This window comes from Bufo gargarizans, chromosome 1 (genome assembly GCF_014858855.1).
Source record: "Bufo gargarizans isolate SCDJY-AF-19 chromosome 1, ASM1485885v1, whole genome shotgun sequence".
NCBI lineage: Eukaryota > Metazoa > Chordata > Amphibia > Anura > Bufonidae > Bufo > Bufo gargarizans.
In genome coordinates, this window is record NC_058080.1 from 87304055 (window position 1) to 87327146 (window position 23092).

Below are 23092 nucleotides of genomic sequence, written 5' to 3' on the forward strand. Positions count from 1 at the left end.
GTCCCTCTATATACCTGCAGTATCGCAGCAGAACCGCACACAACTGCCGCACAATACAAATGCACTATAATATACTTTCTAACATAGAAAGTATATTATAACATTGTACAAGGAAGGCAATCCATTAGAATATACATGAAAATAAAACTTAACCTTTAATAATGTTACTATGAGGGTCCATTCACACGTCCGTAAGTGTTTTGCGGATCCACAAAACATGGACACCGGCAATGTGCATTCCACAATTTGTGGACCGCACATCGCCAGCACTTCATAGAAAATGCCTAATCTTGTCTGCAATTGTGGACAAGAATAGGACACATTCTATTTTTTGCAGAAACGGAAGCACGGATGCGGAAGTGCGGATCCGCAAATGCGGATCTGCACCCATTCTGAAAAATTGCGGAACGGATGCGGACCCATTTTGCAGATGTGTGATTAGAAAAGATATCCCTCAAAATGAAAAATTTAATTATTAAAGTTAAGCAAAACGCATAGATGTGGTAGGCAATAACAAGTGCTCAGCGTCACTAAATCAGGTGCTCGGCGGCACCAAATCAGAAACCATATGTCCTACCACAATACGGGGGGTTCCAGTGCACATCCATGAATCCCAGAGGGAAAGCAAAAAACATCTATCCCTGGGCTAGATGATTATGTGGTATTGAAAGACAGGTTGGCAAAGAACTGTCCCTGATATAGCCCTACAGGGGGGTGTTATTCTGGCCCTGATAACCTAACCACAGACCATCCGCCCTGATAAGAGCTACCCCGTCCAGAACGTTACCCTATATAAAAATGGCCCTAGTAAGCCCCTAGCCCCTAGGCCCCTGACTTCCAGGTGATCGCTATATAGATCTATGTGTTTTTGACTCATTATAAAAGTATATTATAATATATTGCACCCCTCTGTGTATCACACCTATCAATAGCACACCTATACAAGTCCTTAAAAGGACTTTTGTGGCCCTATCAGCTAGCGTTTGGTGTCCCTAACAGCTTGTCCCTGCTCCACACAGCAACTTCTCCCTACACTGGCAAAACACTAAATGTAAAATGGCGGCCAGATCAGGTTTATTTATCTTCATGTATATGTCCATGTGCTGAAACGTCTCAATTGGCCGTCCTGTACCACCTGATGGATGTATCATGGGTCAAAGTTCTTGACAATGTAAAAGAATATGGCGGGCGCGAATATCTCCATATGTTTGCATGTTCGGCGATGTTTGCCGCAAAACGACCGCCGGGCGAACCGCAAGGCCATTTCTATTTGCAGCACAAATGTATTAAAGTGGTTGTCAGGGAATTTAGAAAATGATTTGTCTCCATCAGCTCTAAACACTACAGTAAAATTACTTTTATCACTTACAACATACTTACCGTATTTTTTGCCCTATAAGGCGCACCGGCCGATAAGACGCACCTATGTTTTTGAGGAGGAAAATAAGAAAAAATATATTTTGAACCAAAAGGTGTGCTTTTGGTGGGCTTTGAACTAATGATAGCCTGTGAATGACACTATTATGGGGGTCCGTAGATGGCACTGTTATGGGGGTCTGTGGCTGACACTGTTATGGGGGCGTCTATGGATAGCATGACACTGCTAAGGGGGGGGGGGATCTGTGGATGACAGATAAATAGCATTTTATGCTATTTGACATCCACAGATCCCCCCCATAGCAGTGTCAGCCACTATGAATGACCCCCAATACAGTGGGTGGGGGCTGGCATCTACACTAGTTTTTAAATGGCAGCGGGGGCCCAGTGCAGTCATTGTATTTCATTGCACCGGGCACCGCTCACTAAACTAATGGTATCTACTGTAACTGCAGGCATGCAATGGTTAATATAGATATGTTCGATCCAGCGCTGAGCAGCCTGTACTTTCGATCATAGCAGGCGGGAGGCAGGAGGCTGGGCGGGCGGTTACTGGCAGCGTAACTTCCTACGTCAAGTGCCTGCACATTCATAAAGTGGGCGAAGCAGGCACGTGACGTAGGAAGTTACGCTGCCAGTGCCCGCCTGCCCGCCCAGCCTCCTGCCTCCAGCATCCAGCCTGCTATGATCGTAAGTACAGGCTGCTCAGCGCTGGATTGAACATATCTATAGTTAGCCATTGCCTGCCTGCAGTTACAGTAGATACCATTAGTACAGTGAGTGGGGCCCGGTGCAATAGAATGCAGTGACTGCACCGGGCCAGCTGCCATTGCAAAACTAAAGGCCGGCCCCACCCCCTCCTCGCTAATAAACATGCCGGATGCGCTGTGCAGCATGCGGTCGGCGGTGTATCAGTGTAAAAATGGCAGCCTTCGCCCCATAAGACGCACTGCCATTTTCTTCCCACTTTTTGGGGGGGGGGGTGCGTCTTATAGGGTGAAAAATACGGTACATTTTAGCAACTTTTTTTCTCATGTATTGTGAGTGGTTTATGAGTGATAACACTTTATAGTTGTTTTCATTTATGTATTTAGTAAATTAAAATAGATCAATACTTAAAAAAAAATCTCTATTTTTTTATTAGAAAATTTGTAAAATGCCATCTTGTGTAGTGCACAATTGTGTATGTACTTGGGGGGGGGAATAAAAGAACCTGGTATAATTCTACACACTTTTCCAAAGGATCAGGACACAATCAGAAAATGGCTTATACAAACTGGCCAGTATACAAATAACATTATAGTATATAACATTATAGCCAGTATACAAGCATTACAGGGCAAGAAAACAGACTTGTGCCCTCTGCACTTTGAAGAAGCATGCTATAGGCATGAAGGGCACAGAAAGATTCTTAAAAAGAATGCCTTGCCAACTGTGTTTCCCCATACACATTGTTCTACATTGGTGCATGACATACAAGGTTGTGAAATAAATATTTCCACAGATGTCGTTACTGCTTGTAGAGATAAAGAAACAGCATTGACAACTTACACAGATTTATCTCATGGTTCTACCCTTGCTTCTTCTGAGGGAAAAAAATCATTTTTAAGGGATAACACTCCCTCAATGGGTGAGGGTTCTAAATCTGTGGAATGTGATATACTATCAAAGAAACAAAAATACAGTCAGATATCAGATTCCATGACAAAAGAAAATCTAGTAAGTTTTGACCACTGTTATGCATCACATGGTTTTGACTTTTCAGCCATAATGTCTTCCTTTGTTAGCAGAAAGCCAAAAAAAGGTTGACAAAAGAGTCAACACAGAATTGTTTTAAAATTGCCAAGCAACACCTCTCTTGCTTGGCAAACGGCACACCCAAACACAAATTATGTTACCTGTGAAGCATCGCAAATCACAACCTAATGTTATGGTAAAGGAAGTGGCTACCATAGATGATAACACTGTTAATACAGAATATTTACATAGTAATGATATTTCAAAAGTAGTAGCAGAATTTTCTTCACAGAAATATGATGATTTTCTAGATGAAATTCCATCTTCTCAGCAGTCTATCAGTAGTGAAACATCGGAGGACCCAAATGACCCAACTTTTTATATCAGTGATTGCAGCGATGATGAAGATGAGTCAAGTGACGGTGAGAGTGATGAGACCTATCATGACACAGAATTCCTATTCTTAGAACACAATAATTGCAATCATGTTGATTAAGAAAAAAATTCTAGTTTTTGAATCATATCTAAAAAAAATATATATAAAAATGATACTTTGCCCTTCCAAAAATAAAAGTAAATCTCCATAAATTAAGTATATAAAAAAAAGACATTGGATCTTATTTGTCCGTGGAAGTGTTTTGTCAATCAGGGCGCACAAAATCATTGTGGGAAAGCCAGCCAAGACATGGATTGAAACCGTTGGGAAATGTACAGAAAAAAGAAGTGCTAACCATGTTACATCGGTATTATTGTCAGCTGACATTCTTTTTAGTGGCTCAATTTTTTTAAAAACCCAACAAATGTTTCATTTGCTCAAGATGAAGGTAATAGGAAAAACAACTTTTTATAAAAATCTGAAATCCTATCTTTTTTCCAGCATAAATAATTTTTGGATTGAAGAGCAAAAATCAGTACTTCAGGCTATCCATCATAAAGCGTTGTGCTTGGCTGGTGATGGACAAATGGATAGTCCAGGCTTCTCAGCCAAGTATTGCGTTTATACACTTATGGATGTTGTTAGCAAAAAAAAATATTTCCTTTAAGCGACAGCAGAAGTTTCCTCGGTTGGCCTTGAAAAAAATTGGATTTAAAAAAGCATTGTCAGAAATCATGTCAAAAAATATAACGGTAAAGATGGTGGTTACAGACAGGCACATTTCAATTAGAAAATGCATAAAGGATAATTTTCCAGGTGTCATTCGTCAATTTGATTTTTGGCACCTGTCAAAGTCAATTTGAAATAAGGTGTTAATGGCTTCAAAATATAGGAATTGTGAAATACTTGCACAGTGGGTACAGGCTTTAAAGAACCATGTGTGGTACTGTTCACGTACCTGCTCAGAAGATGGAGAAATTTTTCTAAAAAAGTGAAAATCCCTTTTGTTTCATGTGAACAACACTTATTCTTGGAATTTAGAGGGGCAGTATGGTGAATGTAACCACCCACCACTAAAATAATAATTGTATGACAACACTAAATGGATAAGTAATCCTTCTGATGCTCTTGACAGATTGACGGCCATAGAAGAAAAAACACTATTACTCAAGGATTTAAAACAAATTTCATTCTTCTGTCATACAGGCTAACTTGAAGTATTTCATAGTACATGCCTGAAATATCGTCCGAAGAGACTGCACTTTCAAATACAAACCGGATTCCCAAAAAGTTGGGACACTAAACAAATTGTGAATAAAAACTGAATGCAATGATGTGGAGATGGCAAATGTCAATATTTTATTTGTAATAGAACGTAGGTGACAGATCAAACGTTTAATCCGAGTAAATGTATCATTTTAAAGGAAAAATACGTTGATTCAAATTTCAAGGTGTCAACAAATCACAAAAAAGTTGGGACAAGTAGCAATAAGAGGCTGGAAAAAGTAAATTTGAGCATAACGAAGAGCTGGAAGACCAATTAACACTAATTAGGTCAATTGGCAACATGATTGGGTATAAAAAGAGCTTCTCAGAAGCCAAGATGGGTAGAGGATCACCAATTCCCACAATGTTGCGCAGAAAGATACTGGAGCAATATCAGAAAGGTGTTACGCAGCGAAAAATTGCAAAGACTTTGCATCTATCATCATCAACTGTGCATAACATCATCCGAAGATTCAGAGAATCTGGAACAATCTCTGTGCGTAAAGGTCAAGGCCGTAAAACCATACTGGATGCCCGTGATCTCCGGGCCCTTAAACGACACTGCACCACAAACAGGAATGCTACTGTAAAGGAAATCACAGAATGGGCTCAGGAATACTTCCAGAAACTATTGTCAGTGAACACAATCCACCGTGCCATCCGCCGTTGCCAGCTGAAACTCTACAGTGCAAAGAAGAAGCCATTTCTAAGCAAAATCCACAAGCTCAGGTGTTTTTACTGGGCCAGGGATCATTTAAAATGGAGTGTGGCAAAATGGAAGACTGTTCTGTGGTCAGACGAGTCACGATTCCAAGTTCTTTTTGGAAATCTGGGACGCCATGTTATCCGGACCAAAGAGGACAAGGACAACCCAAGTTGTTATCAACGCTCAGTTCATAAGCCTGCATCTCTGATGGTATGGGGTTGCATGAGTGTGTGTGGCATGGGCAGCTTGCATGTCTGGAAAGGCACCATCAATGCAGAAAAATATATTCAGGTTCTAGAACAACATATGCTCCCATCCAGACGTCATCTCTTTCAGGGAAGACCCTGCATTTTTCAACAAGATAATGCCAGACCACATTCTGCAACAATCACAACATCATGGCTGCGTAGGAGAAGGATCCGGGTACTGAAATGGCCAGTCTGCAGTCCAGATCTTTCACCTATAGAGAACATTTGGCGCATCATAAAGAGGAAGGTGCAGCAAAGAAGGCCCAAGACGATTGAACAGTTAGAGGCCTGTATTAGACAAGAATGGGAGAGCATTCCTATTTCTAAACTTGAGAAACTGGTCTCCTCGGTCCCCAGACGTCTGTTGAGTGTTGTAAGAAGAAGGGGAGATGTCACACAGTGGTGAAAATGGCCTTGTCCCAACTTTTTGGGGATTTGTTGACACCATGAAATTCTGATTCAACATATTTTTCCATTAAAATGGTACATTTTCTCAGTTTAAACTTTTGTTCCGTGATTTATGTTCTATTCTGAATAAAATATTAGAAGTTGGCACCTCAACATCATTGCATTCAGTTTTTATTCACGATTTGTATAGTGTCCCAACTTTTTGGGAATCCGGTTTGTAGATGCGATAAAAGCATGCACAAAGTTGGCTGCCCTCCACCACAATTACAATGTTCAAAGAGTAAAAGCACTTGTTAAAAATGCTGCCTATAGTACAGAGTCAGTTGGAACACAACGATACCGCATGGAGTTTGTGAAGGCAAGAAAGTCTTGGGTCATACATTTTTATGAACCTACTACACAAATGTTTCTGTTTGACATAATGAGGGATGTTATATCCCTGTTAATGGGCAAAAAGCAATACCAGTGGTCTTCTGTTAGATCTGAATACTCTAAGAACATTGCTACAGTGCCACGTTCATACAAAGCGGACATGATAAGCAAGCATGTAACACGTTTTTAATAATATAATTTATGTGGTGTTCCCTGGAGGAGCATCCCCTTGACCTGGATGGTGTTACCTAAACCCAGAGGAGTAACTCCCCATCGCTGATGGACTCACCGGTGTACCCGGACACTCTCTTTTTGCCCTTGTTCTTTTTTTGGGGACTCCACTGTTATAGCCCCCTCAAGGCCTAGGAAGATATAATTGTGGCATAGTCAACGCCTGTTGCTTACAATTGTTTTTCCTTTTTCTATTCTTGACCAATTGGTTTTGGTCAGGTTATCTCCACCCCCCTTTTGGGACGTGACTGGTTCGGTCTTCAGACAGTGGGGTTCAGCGAGTCCACCCTGCTGACTTTTGGTCTGGCGGGGTTGGTCCCTCTTCAGAATTATTTTTTTTAGTCAGTTTTTTCTACGGATATAGTTTATTGTTTGTTTCTGTGAAGTATTTTGTCGGCGTCATCCCTTACTCCCTATGATTTCACACCCTTCCTCTACCATCTCCCTCCTCCGTGTCTCTCTCTTGCTCCCACTCTCTCTTACCTCAAAAGGAACAGTCTGGAAAAAGCTCTCTCCTTGGAGAGATCACCTCCCACCTCTCTGCTACTACCTTCATAGCTGGTAAGAAATCTTACTACCCTACTGTACCTCAATGGTTAGGTGCGTCACCTTGAAAGTCAAGGAACTTGGTTCTAATGCCAAGAGGCATTTAGTGCTCCGGGAGCTCCGCAACCTAAGGGCAGATATTACCCTTCTTCAAGAGACCCACTTCAACCAGACAGGACCCATAGTTTTTGCCAAGCACCACTACCCGCACGCCTTCCTAGCTAATTGTAGTCATCGAAAGGCAGGTGTTGCCATATTGTTGTCGGCCTCCTGTCCCATTTCAATATCCTCCTCCCACGTAGACCCCGCTGGCCGCTATGCCATTCTAGAAGGGACTTATCAGGGTTTCCCCATTGTTCTCTGCAATGTGTATGCCCCCAACACCTCACAGCTTCCTATGCAAACTCCAAGGTTTGGCTCCGACCGCGTGGATCCTGTGTGGGGATTTTAACATGCTTTTCTACGAAAATGCAGACTGGTTGTCCTCCCCTTACCCCCCGGCCTCGACCCAGTCGCGCTTAGCTAGGAATTTCCATGGCGTCATCAGGCGTTTAGCCCTTTATGACCAATGGAGGGTGGACAACCCCTCGGGTAGAATGTTTACCTTCTATTCGACCCACCATAAACTTCATACCCGGATAGATTAATTTTTAGACAAAGCTCTGACCCTGAAGATGATGTGTGATGTTTCCATTGGACTTATCTCCTAGTCAGATCATGCCCCCGTCACCCTCAACCTTTCTTCTCAACCTGTACCACAACGCACCTGTCATTGTGATTCCCAACTAAAATCGCCATCCACCCACACGGACAATGGTTTCATCAAAGTCAGTGCTTTGGGAAGCCAATAGGGCGGTTGTTAGGGGCCAACGTATTGCACAACAAAAAAAAAACGCTCCGGGTTTGAGAACTCACGGCACAAATTACATTGCTACAATCCCGACTAAACCTTTTCCTTCTCCAGGAGCTCTCTTAGCTGTGCAAAACTAAAAGAAGCCTCTATGCATAATGTGGAGCACATGCTGCCTTACTCCAAACAGTGATATTACGAGAAGGGAAATAATGCCCACACTATTTTGGCCCATCAGTTACGGGATGCTGCCTCCAAGCGTTTTTTCCAGGTGGCAAAATACACAGCTGGCCGCCTTCAATACCACCCTGATGCGATAGCTCGATGCTTTCATGATTACTACTCAAAACTGTATAATCTTACCGATAAACACTTGCACATACCCCCAATACTCCTCATACCGAATTTCTTATCCTCTTGTAAACTGCCCAAGCTCTCCCTGGCAGTGGTCACCCCTCAGAACAGCCCTATATCACCCGAGACAAATCCCTGGGATCTGACGGGTTCAAGGACCTGTACTATAAAACGTTTCAATCCCCCCACCTCTTGGCCTTACTCAACTCATTTCTACTGGGCTTCCCAATCCCGTCGTCTATGCTGTCATCCCATATTGTAGTCATACACAAGACCGGCACAGACCCTTATTACTGCACTAACTATAGACCGATCGCCCTTCTCAAAGCAGACCTTAAAATTCTCACTCGTGTTCTCGCTGCTCGCCTGAATGTGTGGCTCCCCACCCTGGTCCACAAGGACCAGGAGGGGTTTATCCCTTATTGAGAGGGCAGATATAACACTCACCAGGTTGTTAATCTGATTGATGTAGCGACACATACCTTGACCCCCACAGTTATTCTCAGTCTAGATGCAAAAAAGGCCTTTGACTGACTCGAAACCCTCCGAACCTTCGGCATCACAGAACCCTTTCTACAAGCCATTCTCAGCCTTTACTCTGAGCCTTTGGCGCTTGTCAAGTTGCCCTTCAGCTCCTCCACTCCATTTAATATCTCTAATGGTACACGTCAGTGCTGCTCACTCTCACCGCTTATTTTTGCATTATGTATAGAACCCCTTGCGGCATACATACGACTGAACCCCAACAATCAGGGACCTAAAGTACAGGATAAGGAATTTAATATCCCCCTGACCAATCCCCACATTACACTACCTAACTTACAATAGGCCCTATCTCACTACGGCGCCCTTTTTAGGATACAAGGTCAATGCTTCTAAGACAGAGGCCCTACCTGTCCTTATACCCACCCGTGACCTAACATTGCTCCAGAGCAACTTCCCTTATCAATGGTCGAACACAACGCTGAAGTACCTAGGGTTTCATATTACTCCTACGTATGCCTCATTGTACTCAAGTAACTTCCCTCCCCTCTTCCAGGAACTTAAGTCCCTCCTCACAAAATGGAAACCGGTTTACATATTATAGTTAGGCCGCATAACTCATTGAAGATGTCCGTCCTCCCAAAATTGCATTATTACTTTGAGACCCTCCCAATACTAATCCCTATGTCAGAACTATGCCTCCTCCATTCTTGACTTCATATGGTAAGGTAAACTTCACTGCATCCCCCGTAAGGTCATGTTAGCGGCTACAGAGAGAGGTGGCCTATCGGTCCCTAATATTATGCACTATTAGGCTACTTTCACACTAGCGTTCGGGGCTCCGCTTGCGAGTTCCATTTGAAGGCTGTCACAAGCAGCCCTAAACACATCCGTACTGCCCTAATGCATTCTGAGTGGATGCGGATCCGTTCAGAATGCATCAGTCTGGCACCGTTTGTCCTCCGCTCCGCTCAGCAGGCGGACACCCCAACGCTGCTTGTAGCGTTCGGGTGTCCGCCTGGCCCTGCGGAACCAAACGGATCTGTCCAGACTTACAATGTAAGTCAATGGGGGCGGATCCGTTTGAAGTTGACACAATATGGCTCAATTTCAAACGGATCCGTCCCCCATTGACTTTCAATGTAAAGTCTGGACGGATCCGTCTGAGCAACTTTCACACTTAGAATTTTTTCTAAACTAGAATGCAGACGGATCCGTTCTGAACGGATCCCATCGTCTGCATTATAGGAGCGGATCCGTCTGTGCAGACACCAAACGGATCCGCTTTGAACGCAAGTGTGAAAGTAGCCTTAGTGGGCTTCTCATTTGCGTGTCATCCCTTTTTGGGCGTCCCAACAGGCATACACCAAGTGGGTAGAAATCGAAAAGCTCTGGATTGCCCCGGCACATCCGAACACCCTGCTATGGCAGCGGACCCCCGTAGCCCCCCACACTCCTCTCCTGGGACACCTGCCACAGACGATTTGCCCTAGCCTCCCAACATTCCTCTATGATCTCTTTTCTTTACAACCCAGCTATTGCCTCCCGCTTGGCCGCCCCTATGGTCCAGGTCTGATCGTCTTTGGGTTTCTTCCGCCTGGCGGACATTGTTGATGCTTCTAATTGGACCCCGAGATCCTTTGCGCAGCTTCAGGATCAATCAAAAGTACAGGCAACGGAGGGACTTAACTACCTCCAGGTTAATCACTATGTGAGCTCTGCCTTTGGTTAGTTTGGTTTTGTAACTCCCTTCCTCATTTGAGCATCTGTGGCGACTGGGCACCAGGACGAGAGGTCTGATCTCCCTCATCTACCGCATTTTGGCCACATCCGCGCAAGGCGAGATTCCACATCATGCATATGTGGATAAATGGGTTACCACCCTTGGATCGCCTCTTTCTCACAGTGCTTGGCAGACTGTATGGAATAGGGTGGCCCAATCATCTATTTGCACCACGTATAAGGAGATGCAGTATAAGCTGCTAATGCACTGGTATCATACCCCTGCACTCCTACATTTCATAAACCCCACAGTTCCGTTTATCTTCTGGCGGTGCTTGAACGACATGGGTTATTTGTACCATATTTTTTGGATGTACCCCAGTATCACCCCATTTTGGGGGAGGTGAGGGATGTGGCTCAGTTCCTGTTTGGATCCCCTGTACTGCTAGACCCAACCATACCACCTCCGGGGTTGAACAAGCACTCCACCTGGCTGTTCCTCTCACTATGTACTGCAGCCAAATCCTTGGTCACCAAATCCTGGAAGCAGACTACCCCGCCCTCCAAGTCCATGCTTCTAGCCAGGGTCCGCGATTTTAGGTCCGTGGAATGTCTAACGGCATCCCTTAAAACACAGTGGAAGCGATATAGCTACCCTGGGATACATACCTGGCATCCCCCCAATGGTCTCTCCCCCCTCCCCTACCATCTTTTACCTTACTCCCCCTTATCTGTTCTTTTCCTTTCGTGTTTTGTCAGTAGTCCTATCCCTTGTCCTGTAATTTATGTGTTAAATCTTTGGGTATAACAATATGTGCTAATAAAAATCGAATGTTTAAAAAAAATGTATGTGGTGTTTGTAAGTCTTTAGATTTAATTCTACTATTGTATTTTAATAAAAACATTTAAATAGTATGTATATATTGAGTAGGTTGACCTTATTTGAGGGATTGTATATATCACACTGAAGCTAGGTGAGCTAGAAAGTTCTGAAATTGAGTAAATATTTTATATTCTTGTTTACCATCAATGGACATTTTCATTTGCATTCTGTATAAAAGAATGCTATTATTTTCCATTATAAGCATGTTATAATGGAAAATAATAAAATCAAAAGAACACCGAACCCAAACCCAAACTTCTGTGAAGTGAAGAAGTCCGGGTTCGGGTCTGGGTACCACAATCAGTATTTTCTCATTCGCGTGCAAAAAGCATATAAGCGCATTGCACTCCGCAATTTCCCGCATCGCATCTGGCCCTCACCCGCGACGCTCGTGTGAAAGAGGCCTAAAGTTTAGTTGAAAAACATTTATAGTTTTCTAAAAGTTATGAATTATTTCAGACTTGATTAGTATAAGCAAAACTTATCAGAGATGGTTTTGTAACCTTTTCCAGCCTGATGATCATAAACCTCTGAAAACTCCTTTGTTCCTGACATGAAAAGCTGCTACAAACATGTGTTCTCCACACTTAAATCCCTTCCCGAACACTAACATACCTAATAAATAAACAAATCATGGGCATCACCACATAAAAAAAAATAAAAAATACAATATATTTATCCCAATCGGAAAATGGCATTAATAAAAAATAAAATTTGCCAAGTCACATTTTTTTTCTTTAGTTAATCTCATCCAACAATGTATAAAAATAACTTACACACCACTATGGTAGGAATTAAATTAAAATATTTTAATTAAATTTTTTATATATATAGATATATTTTTTTATATAATATTTTATATATATATATATATATATATATATAAAAAGAAACGTATGGCAGCACCAATTCACACCATTTAGACCGGGTGCTATGTCCAGGGAATTCACTGCTTACCCTTGCATATAATCGGAAACGGACAGCAACTCCAATGATACCAAAAATATTTATTGGGCCACAGTGGCACAGTGAGGCGACGTTTCGGCTCCAAATCCCGAGCCTTTCTCAAGCACAGTGTTGCTTGAGAAAGGCTCGGGATTTGGAGCCGAAACGTCGCCTCACTGTGCCACTGTGGCCCAATAAATATTTTTGGTATCATTGGAGTTGCTGTCCGTTTCCGATTATATATATATATATATATATATGTGAAACTCCAAAAATTTCATATTGTGAAAAGTTCATTCATTTCAGTAATACAACTTAAATGATGAGACAGACTCATTACATGCAAAGCGAGATATTTCAAGCCTTTATTTTTTATAATTTGGATGATTATGGCTTACAGCTTATGAAACCCCAAAGTCACAATTTTTAGGTACCCTTTGCTCAGGGGGTATGGATTAATTAGCTGACTAGAGTGTGACACTTTGAGCCTAGAATATTGAACCTTTTCACAAAATTCTAATTTTAAGCTGCATTAATGCAATTCCTTTTAAATTGCATTACTGAAATAAATGGACTTTTGCACGATATTCAAATTTTTCGAGTTTCATCTGTATATATATGGAGCAGGAAGAGGTGTGGCTGGAGCATCCCAGATTTCCCAGGGTTCGGCCACCACCAAGCGCTGCTCCCATAGAAGTGAATGGGAGCATACCGCGCATGCTATTTTCAGCGGCTCCATAGAAATGAATTGAAAGCTGCTGCCCATGTGCAGTGCGCCCTACACTACTTTCCCCGCTCCGTTCTCATTGTAGGTGAGGGTCCCAGTGGTGGGAACCGCACATATCAGACAATGGGGGCATATCCTAGCGATATGCCCCTATTGTGTAAGATGGAACAACCCCTTTAAGACATAGGAAGCTCTGTAAATACTATACCCATAAAACCTGGCCAAATATTTTTATAATTTTTTTTTTTCTATTCCATCCCCTTTTGAATTTATTGAAATAGTAAATGATGCCACTAAAACGTACAACTTGCCCGGCTTAAAAAATCTATTATAAAGGACTATGTGCCTTCCCTAAGCCAGAACGTTTATATAGTTCCACTCAGTGGTCTTGCGTGGGGGGGATGGGGTTGACAACGAGGCAGTAGAACGGCGCTGGATATCACCTTTAACTCCTGTGCAAGGCCTAGCAAGATGACATGGTGATGCGGCGCAGGATGGTACTGTTATTTGTTTGTGACCACCTGCAGCAGAACGCCCCAACTCAGGCCACAAGCAGCGATGGAGAGCAGAACTGAGGTGAGTATTTATTTTTATTATGTATGTACCCTGTACAGGGGGCACTAATGGGGTGAGGGAGCATGCCCCTTAACAGAGGGGCAAGGGCCACTTTTAAAGGGGCAGCTTTTGTGGAGGTCACTGTTAAAGTCGCGGGAACAGTGGAGGCCACTGTTATTTGCCTTCTTTGTATCTGTGTACGTATTTCTCCTCTATTGTATTCAATAGGTCATCAAAATCTCATCTATCAGGATCCGACAGCAGGCACCCCTTTTGATTGTCTACTTCATCATCAGCAAAAAAACTCATAACAAGATTCTATTGGCAAGGTCTAAAAAAACAGAAGCCATAAATAATTATATATACCGTATTTTTCGCCCCATAAGGCGCACTTTTCCCCCCAAAAAATAGGGGGAAAATGCCCCTGCGTCTTATAGGGTGAATGCTGACAGTTTAACATCGCTGGCTGCGATGTATGTGAGAGCGGGGCGGGACTAGGAGGAGGAGCTGGGGGCCGGCAATTGCGGTGGGGCGGTGCAGTCACTGTGCTATAGCCCTGCCGCTCCAGTGCTGCACAAATATAAAATATCTTATTCAATTAAAAGTGATTACACATGCCCCCTCACTCCTATTAGTACCGTACATCCTAACAGCCTCAGTAGAATGCCGACAGGCAGGCCGGGCGGACGGCAGCATAACTCCCTGATGTCACGTGCCTGCGCCGCCTACTTTATGAATGAAGCAGGCGGCACAGGCAAATGACGTCAGTGAGTGACGCGCCAGCCATCCAGCCTGCCTGCCAGCATTCTTCTGAAGCTTTTAGGATGTACAGTCTAATAGGAGTGAGGGGGCATGTGTAACCACTTTTAATTGAATAAGACATTTAATATTTGTGCAGCACTGGAGCGGCGGGGGAGATTTGTGGATAACATCTGTGGATGGCACAGTTAAGGGGATCCCCCTGTAACAGTGTCCGTCATCCACAGATCCCCCTATAACACTGTCCGTCATCCACAGCTTATTACTGGCACATGGGGGGGGGATCTTGTTATTGGCACATGGGGGGCTCTTGTTACTGGCACATGGGGGGCTCTTATTACTGGCACATGATGGAGGGGCTTATTACTGGTGCATTATGGGGGGCTTATTACTGGCACATGGGGGGGCTTATTACTGGCACATGGTGGGGCTCTTGTTATTGGCACATGGGGGGCTCTTGTTACTGGCACATGGGGGGCTCTTGTTACTGGCACATGCGGGGCTCTTGTTACTGGCACATGATGGGGGTGCTATTGTTACTGGCACATGATGGGGGGGCTCTTGTTACTGGCACATGGGGGCTCTTACTGGCACACGGGGGCTCTTGTTACTGGCTCACAGGGGGGCTCTTGTTACTGGCACATGATGGGAGGCTCTTGTTACTGGCACATGATGGGGAGGCTCTTGTTACTGGCACATTGGGGGTGCTCTTATCACTGGCACGTGGTGGGGGGCTGGGCTCTTACTACTGGCACACGGGGGGCTCTTGTTACTGGCTCACAGGGGGGCTCTTGTTACTGGCACATGATGGGGGCTTATTACTGGCACATGATTGGGGGGCTCTTGTTATTGGCACATTGGGGGTGCTCTTATCACTGGCACGTGCTGGGGGGCTGGGCTCTTACTACTGGCACATTGGGGGGCTCTTATTACTGACACATGATGGGGTGGCTCTTACTGGCACATGATGGAGGGGCTCTTGTTACTGGCACATGGGGGCTCTTACTGGCACACGGGGGGCTCTTGTTACTGGCTCACAGGGGGGCTCTTGTTACTGGCACATGATGGGAGGCTCTTATCACTGGCACATGATGGGTCTCTTATTACTGGCACATGATGGGGGGCTCTTGTTACTTGCATATGATGGGGGCTCTTGTTACTGGCACATGATGGGGGCTCTTGTTAGTGGCACGTGATGGGGGCTCTTATTACTGGCACGTGATGGGGGCTCTTATTACTGGCACGTGATGGGGGCTCTTATTACTAGCACATGATTGGGGGGCTCTTATTACTGTCACATTGGGGGGGCTCTTATTACTGGCACATGATGGGGGGGCTCTTGTTACTGGCACGTGATGGGGGCTCTTGTTACTGGCACGTGATGGGGGCTCTTGTTACTGACACATGATAGGGGGCACTTATTACTGGCACATGATTGGGGGCACTTATTACTGGCACATGATTGGGGGCACTTATTACTGGCACATGATTGGTGGCACTTATTACTGGCACATAATTGGGGGCTCTTGTTACGGGCATCTACTGAGGCCACAAAAAAGGGGTATTTTATATGGGGGGCTCTGTACAGTAGCATTTTATACTGGAACACATTATGGTGGGTACTATGGGGAAGGGGGGAGAGGAGTACTATGGAGTCATCTACGGGGGGCACTAAGAAGGGGTATTTTATACTTTTAAATATGGGGACACTGAGGGCATCTACTGGGGCACGATATATGAGGCATTTTATACTGGTACATTATGGGGGGCACTAGGAGGAAGGGGGGCGAGGAGCACTATGGGGTCATTTACTGGGAGCACTATATAGGGGTATTTTATACTGTCACATTATGGGGGCACTATGGGGACATTAGCTCAACTGGGGGCATTTCAAGGGGGGTATTTTTTTGCACTGTCACATTATAAGGAGAATTATTTCTACTGGGGGGCATTATGGCGGGCTTTATTACTCCCCCATGGTATGACCCCCTAGTAGCAGCACCAGCCACCCCCTTCTCTGCTATCCCTCTGCCCGTTCTCCAAATCCTTATTATGTAATCTTTCTCATTAGGATAAAACACAACATCAGCTCCACTGATCTCCCGGACAAAGTGTTGAAGTGGTGTCCGAGATCCCCAAGGGCCAAGCCAAGTAATTGTAAGTTTTCATGTGGAATATGTTTGTTATACACATATAGCATATACTGTGCCACACAATATAAAGTATACCGCTACACTGTGGAATCTGTTCTATAAGCACCATTGTTTTGTGGCGGCAGACAGAAAATAATCTGGAAGTGCCCCTCCCAAGACCAGGTTCTGATCCGCCACTGGTCTGGACCGCTCACAGGAGTGTACATTTCTTCTAAACTGTAATCCGTATCCTCTGACCTGCAGAAATCAGCACCCGCTCAGTAACAACTAACAGGCAGTGCCTGTAGGCTGTAGCCTGGCCTTGTTACCGAAGCTAGCTGAGTGGTGTAAGGTTAAGGTACTAGTAGAGATGAGCGTCCGCTGAATCCTGGTTTAAAGTTAAATTTACTGCAGGATATGGATTACAGTTTAGAAATTTCAAATATACACTCCTGAGTGGCAGGGAGGGGGATCTGTGGATGACACTGTTATAGGGAGGGGGATCTGTGGATGACACTGTTATAGGGTAGGGGATCTGTTGATGACACTATTATGGAGGGGGAAATGGGGATGACACTGTCATGGTGGATCTGTGGATGACACATATAGCATAGGATTAGGGATGAGCGAACTCGAACTGTATAGTTCGGGTTCGTACCGAATTTTGGGGTGTCCGTGACACGGACCCGAACCCGGACATTTTCGTAAAAGTCCGGGTTCGGGTTCGGTGTTCGTCGCTTTCTTCGCGCTTTTGTGACGCTTTCTTGGCGCTTTTTGAAAGGCTGCAAAGCAGCCAATCAACAAGCGTCATACTACTTGCCCCAAGAGGCCATCACAGCCATGCCTACTATTGGCATGGCTGTGATTGGCCAGAGCACCATGTGACCCAGCCTCTATTTAAGCTGGAGTCACATAGCGCCGCCCGTCACTCTGCTCTGATTAGCGTAGGGAGAGGTTGCGGCTGCGACAGTAGGGCGAGATTAGGCAGATTAACTCCTCCAAAGGACTTGATTAACTGATCGATCTGCAGCTGTGGATCATTGAGCTGCTGATCCTCAATTGCTCACTGTTTTTAGGCTGCACAGACCGTTTGTCAGTCTCATTTTTCTGGGGTGATCGGCGGCCATTTTGTGTCTTGTGGTGCGCCAGCACAAGCTGCGACCAAGTGCATTTAACCCTCAATGGTGTGGTTGTTTTTTGGCTAAAGCCTACATCAGGGTGAAGCTGTGACACCAAGTGCATTTAACCAGCAATAGTCTGTTCATTTTTTGGCCATATACAAAATCAGGGGCAAGCTGCGCCTGTCACCAAGTGCATTTAACCCTCAATGGTGTGGTTGTTTTTTGGCTAAAGCCTACATCAGGGTGAAGCTGTCACACCAAGTGCATTTAACCAGCAATAGTCTGTTCATTTTTTGGCCATATACAAAATCAGGGGCAAGCTGCGCCTGTCACCAAGTGCATTTAACCCTCAATGGTGTGGTTGTTTTTTGGCTAAAGCCTACATCAGGGTGAAGCTGTCACACCAAGTGCATTTAACCAGCAATAGTCTGTTCATTTTTTGGCCATATACAAAATCAGGGGCAAGCTGCGCCTGTCACCAAGTGCATTTAACCCTCAATGGTGTGGTTGTTTTTTGGCTAAAGCCTACATCAGGGTGAAGCTGTCACACCAAGTGCATTTAACCAGCAATAGTCTGTTCATTTTTTGGCCATATCCCAGTCTAATTCTGTCACTAAATCCATACCGGTCACCCAGCGCCTAAATACTAGGCCTCAAATTTATATCCAGCTAAATCTGTCCCTAGTGCTGTAGCTGGGCGAGTTATTTAGTGTCCGTTCAAGCACATTTCTTGTTCTGGGTTGAAATACAATTCCCAATTTAGCAATTTCATAATTTAGTGGTTCCTGCTATATCAGAGCTCTTTGAAATCTATCCCAAAAAGGGTATATAATATTGAAGGTGCACATAGGGTCATTCAGAGTAACTTCACACACACCCGCTACTGTGTATTTCCAAGTCTAATTCTGTCACTAAATCCATACCGGTGACCCAGCGCCTAAATACTAGGCCTCAAATTTAATTCCCTCTAAATCTCTCGTTACCCACCGCTGTACTGTTGTTGCTGGGCAAGATATTTAGTGTCCGTCAAAGCACATTTTTTGTTCTGGGTTGAAGTACAATTCCCAATTTAGCAATTTCATAATTTAGTGGTTTCTGCTATATCAGAGCTATTTGAAATCTATCCCAAAAAGGGTATATAATATTGAAGGTGCACATAGGGTCATTCAGAATAACTTCACACACACCCGCTACTGTGTATTTCCAAGTCTAATTCTGTCACTAAACCCATACCTGTCACCCAGCGCCTAAATACTAGGCCTCAAATTTAAATCCCTCTAAATCTCTCGTTACCGTTGTCCTGTTGTAGCTGGGAAAGTTATTTAGTGCCCGTCAAAGCACATTTTTTGTTCTGGGTTGAAGTACAATTCCCAATTTAGCAATTTCATAATTTAGTGGTTCCTGCTATATCAGAGCTATTTGAAATCTATCCCAAAAAGGGTATATAATATTGAAGGTGCACATAGGGTCATTCAGAATAACTTCACACACACCCGCTACTGTGTATTTCCAAGTCTAATTCTGTCACTAAATCCATACCGGTGACCCAGCGCCTAAATACTAGGCCTCAAATTTAATTCCCTCTAAATCTCTCGTTACCCACCGGTGTACTGTTGTTGCTGGGCAAGATATTTAGTGTCCGTCAAAGCACATTTTTTGTTCTGGGTTGAAGTACAATTCCCAATTTAGCAATTTCATAATTTAGTGGTTTCTGCTATATCAGAGCTATTTGAAATCTATCCCAAAAAGGGTATATAATATTGAAGGTGCACATAGGGTCATTCAGAATAACTTCACACACACCCGCTACTGTGTATTTCCAAGTCTAATTCTGTCACTAAACCCATACCTGTCACCCAGCGCCTAAATACTAGGCCTCAAATTTAAATCCCTCTAAATCTCTCGTTACCGTTGTCCTGTTGTAGCTGGGAAAGTTATTTAGTGCCCGTCAAAGCACATTTTTTGTTCTGGGTTGAAGTACAATTCCCAATTTAGCAATTTCATAATTTAGTGGTTCCTGCTATATCAGAGCTATTTGAAATCTATCCCAAAAAGGGTATATAATATTGAAGGTGCACATAGGGTCATTCAGAATAACTTCACACACACCCGCTACTGTGTATTTCCAAGTCTAATTCTGTCACTAAATCCATACCGGTGACCCAGCGCCTAAATACTAGGCCTCAAATTTAATTCCCTCTAAATCTCTCGTTACCCACCGCTGTACTGTTGTTGCTGGGCAAGATATTTAGTGTCCGTCAAAGCACATTTTTTGTTCTGGGTTGAAGTACAATTCCCAATTTAGCAATTTCATAATTTAGTGGTTTCTGCTATATCAGAGCTATTTGAAATCTATCCCTAAAAGGGTATATAATATTGAAGGTGCACATAGGGTCATTCAGAATAACTTCACACACACCCGCTACTGTGTATTTCCAAGTCTAATTCTGTCACTAAACCCATACCTGTCACCCAGCGCCTAAATACTAGGCCTCAAATTTATATCCAGCTAAATCTGTCCCTAGTGCTGTAGCTGGGCGAGTTATTTAGTGTCCGTTCAAGCACATTTCTTGTTCTGGGTTGAAATACAATTCCCAATTTAGCAATTTCATAATTTAGTGGTTCCTGCTATATCAGAGCTCTTTGAAATCTATCCCAAAAAGGGTATATAATATTGAAGGTGCACATAGGGTCATTCAGAGTAACTTCACACACACCCGCTACTGTGTATTTCCAAGTCTAATTCTGTCACTAAATCCATACCGGTGACCCAGCGCCTAAATACTAGGCCTCAAATTTAATTCCCTCTAAATCTCTCGTTACCCACCGCTGTACTGTTGTTGCTGGGCAAGATATTTAGTGTCCGTCAAAGCACATTTTTTGTTCTGGGTTGAAGTACAATTCCCAATTTAGCAATTTCATAATTTAGTGGTTTCTGCTATATCAGAGCTATTTGAAATCTATCCCAAAAAGGGTATATAATATTGAAGGTGCACATAGGGTCATTCAGAATAACTTCACACACACCCGCTACTGTGTATTTCCAAGTCTAATTCTGTCACTAAACCCATACCTGTCACCCAGCGCCTAAATACTAGGCCTCAAATTTAAATCCCTCTAAATCTCTCGTTACCGTTGTCCTGTTGTGGCTGGGAAAGTTATTTAGTGTCCGTCAAAGCACATTTTTTGTTCTGGGTTGAAGTACAATTCCCAATTTAGCAATTTCATAATTTAGTGGTTCCTGCTATATCAGAGCTATTTGAAATCTATCCCAAAAAGGGTATATAATATTGAAGGTGCACATAGGGTCATTCAGAATAACTTCACACACACCCGCTACTGTGTATTTCCAAGTCTAATTCTGTCACTAAATCCATACCGGTGACCCAGCGCCTAAATACTAGGCCTCAAATTTAATTCCCTCTAAATCTCTCGTTACCCACCGGTGTACTGTTGTTGCTGGGCAAGATATTTAGTGTCCGTCAAAGCACATTTTTTGTTCTGGGTTGAAGTACAATTCCCAATTTAGCAATTTCATAATTTAGTGGTTTCTGCTATATCAGAGCTATTTGAAATCTATCCCTAAAAGGGTATATAATATTGAAGGTGCACATAGGGTCATTCAGAATAACTTCACACACACCCGCTACTGTGTATTTCCAAGTCTAATTCTGTCACTAAACCCATACCTGTCACCCAGCGCCTAAATACTAGGCCTCAAATTTAAATCCCTCTAAATCTCTCGTTACCGTTGTCCTGTTGTAGCTGGGAAAGTTATTTAGTGCCCGTCAAAGCACATTTTTTGTTCTGGGTTGAAGTACAATTCCCAATTTAGCAATTTCATAATTTAGTGGTTCCTGCTATATCAGAGCTATTTGAAATCTATCCCAAAAAGGGTATATAATATTGAAGGTGCACATTGGGTCATTCAGAATAACTTCACACACACGCTTCTGTGCATTTCCAAGTCTAATTCTGTCACTAAATCCATACCGGTGACCCAGCGCCTAAATACTAGGCCTCAAATTTAATTCCCTCTAAATCTCTCGTTACCCACCGCTGTACTGTTGTTGCTGGGCAAGATATTTAGTGTCCGTCAAAGCACATTTTTTGTTCTGGGTTGAAGTACAATTCCCAATTTAGCAATTTCATAATTTAGTGGTTTCTGCTATATCAGAGCTATTTGAAATCTATCCCTAAAAGGGTATATAATATTGAAGGTGCACATAGGGTCATTCAGAATAACTTCACACACACCCGCTACTGTGTATTTCCAAGTCTAATTCTGTCACTAAATCCATACCGGTGACCCAGCGCCTAAATACTAGGCCTCAAATTTAATTCCCTCTAAATCTCTCGTTACCCACCGTTGTACTGTTGTTGCTGGGCAAGATATTTAGTGTCCGTCAAAGCACATTTTTTGTTCTGGGTTGAAGTACAATTCCCAATTTAGCAATTTCATAATTTAGTGGTTTCTGCTATATCAGAGCTATTTGAAATCTATCCCTAAAAGGGTATATAATATTCAAGGTGCACATTGGGTCATTCAGAATAACTTCACACACACACGCTTCTGTGCATTTCCAAGTCTAATTCTGTCACTAAATCCATACCGGTCACCCAGCGCCTAAATACTAGGCCTCAAATTTATATCCCGCTGAATTTGAATACAATACATTGGGCCAAATAATATATTTGTTGTTGTGGTGAACCATAACAATGAGAAAAACATCTAGTAAGGGACGCGGACGTGGACATGGTCGTGGTGGTGTTAGTGGACCCTCTGGTGCTGGGAGAGGACGTGGCCGTTCTGCCACATCCACACGTCCTAGTGTACCAACTACTTCAGGTCCCAGTAGCCGCCAGAATTTACAGCGATATATGGTGGGGCCCAATGCCGTTCTAAGGATGGTAAGGCCTGAGCAGGTACAGGCATTAGTCAATTGGGTGGCCGACAGTGGATCCAGCACGTTCACATTATCTCCCACCCAGTCTTCTGCAGAAAGCGCACAGATGGCGCCTGAAAACCAACCCCATCAGTCTGTCACATCACCCCCATGCATACCAGGGAAACTGTCTCAGCCTCAAGTTATGCAGCAGTCTCTTATGCTGTTTGAAGACTCCGCTGGCAGGGTTTCCCAAGGGCATCCACCTAGCCCTTCCCCAGCGGTGAAAGACATAGAATGCACTGACGCACAACCACTTATGTTTCCTGATGATGAGGACATGGGAATACCACCTCAGCATGTCTCTGATGATGACGAAACACAGGTGCCAACTGCTGCGTCTTTCTG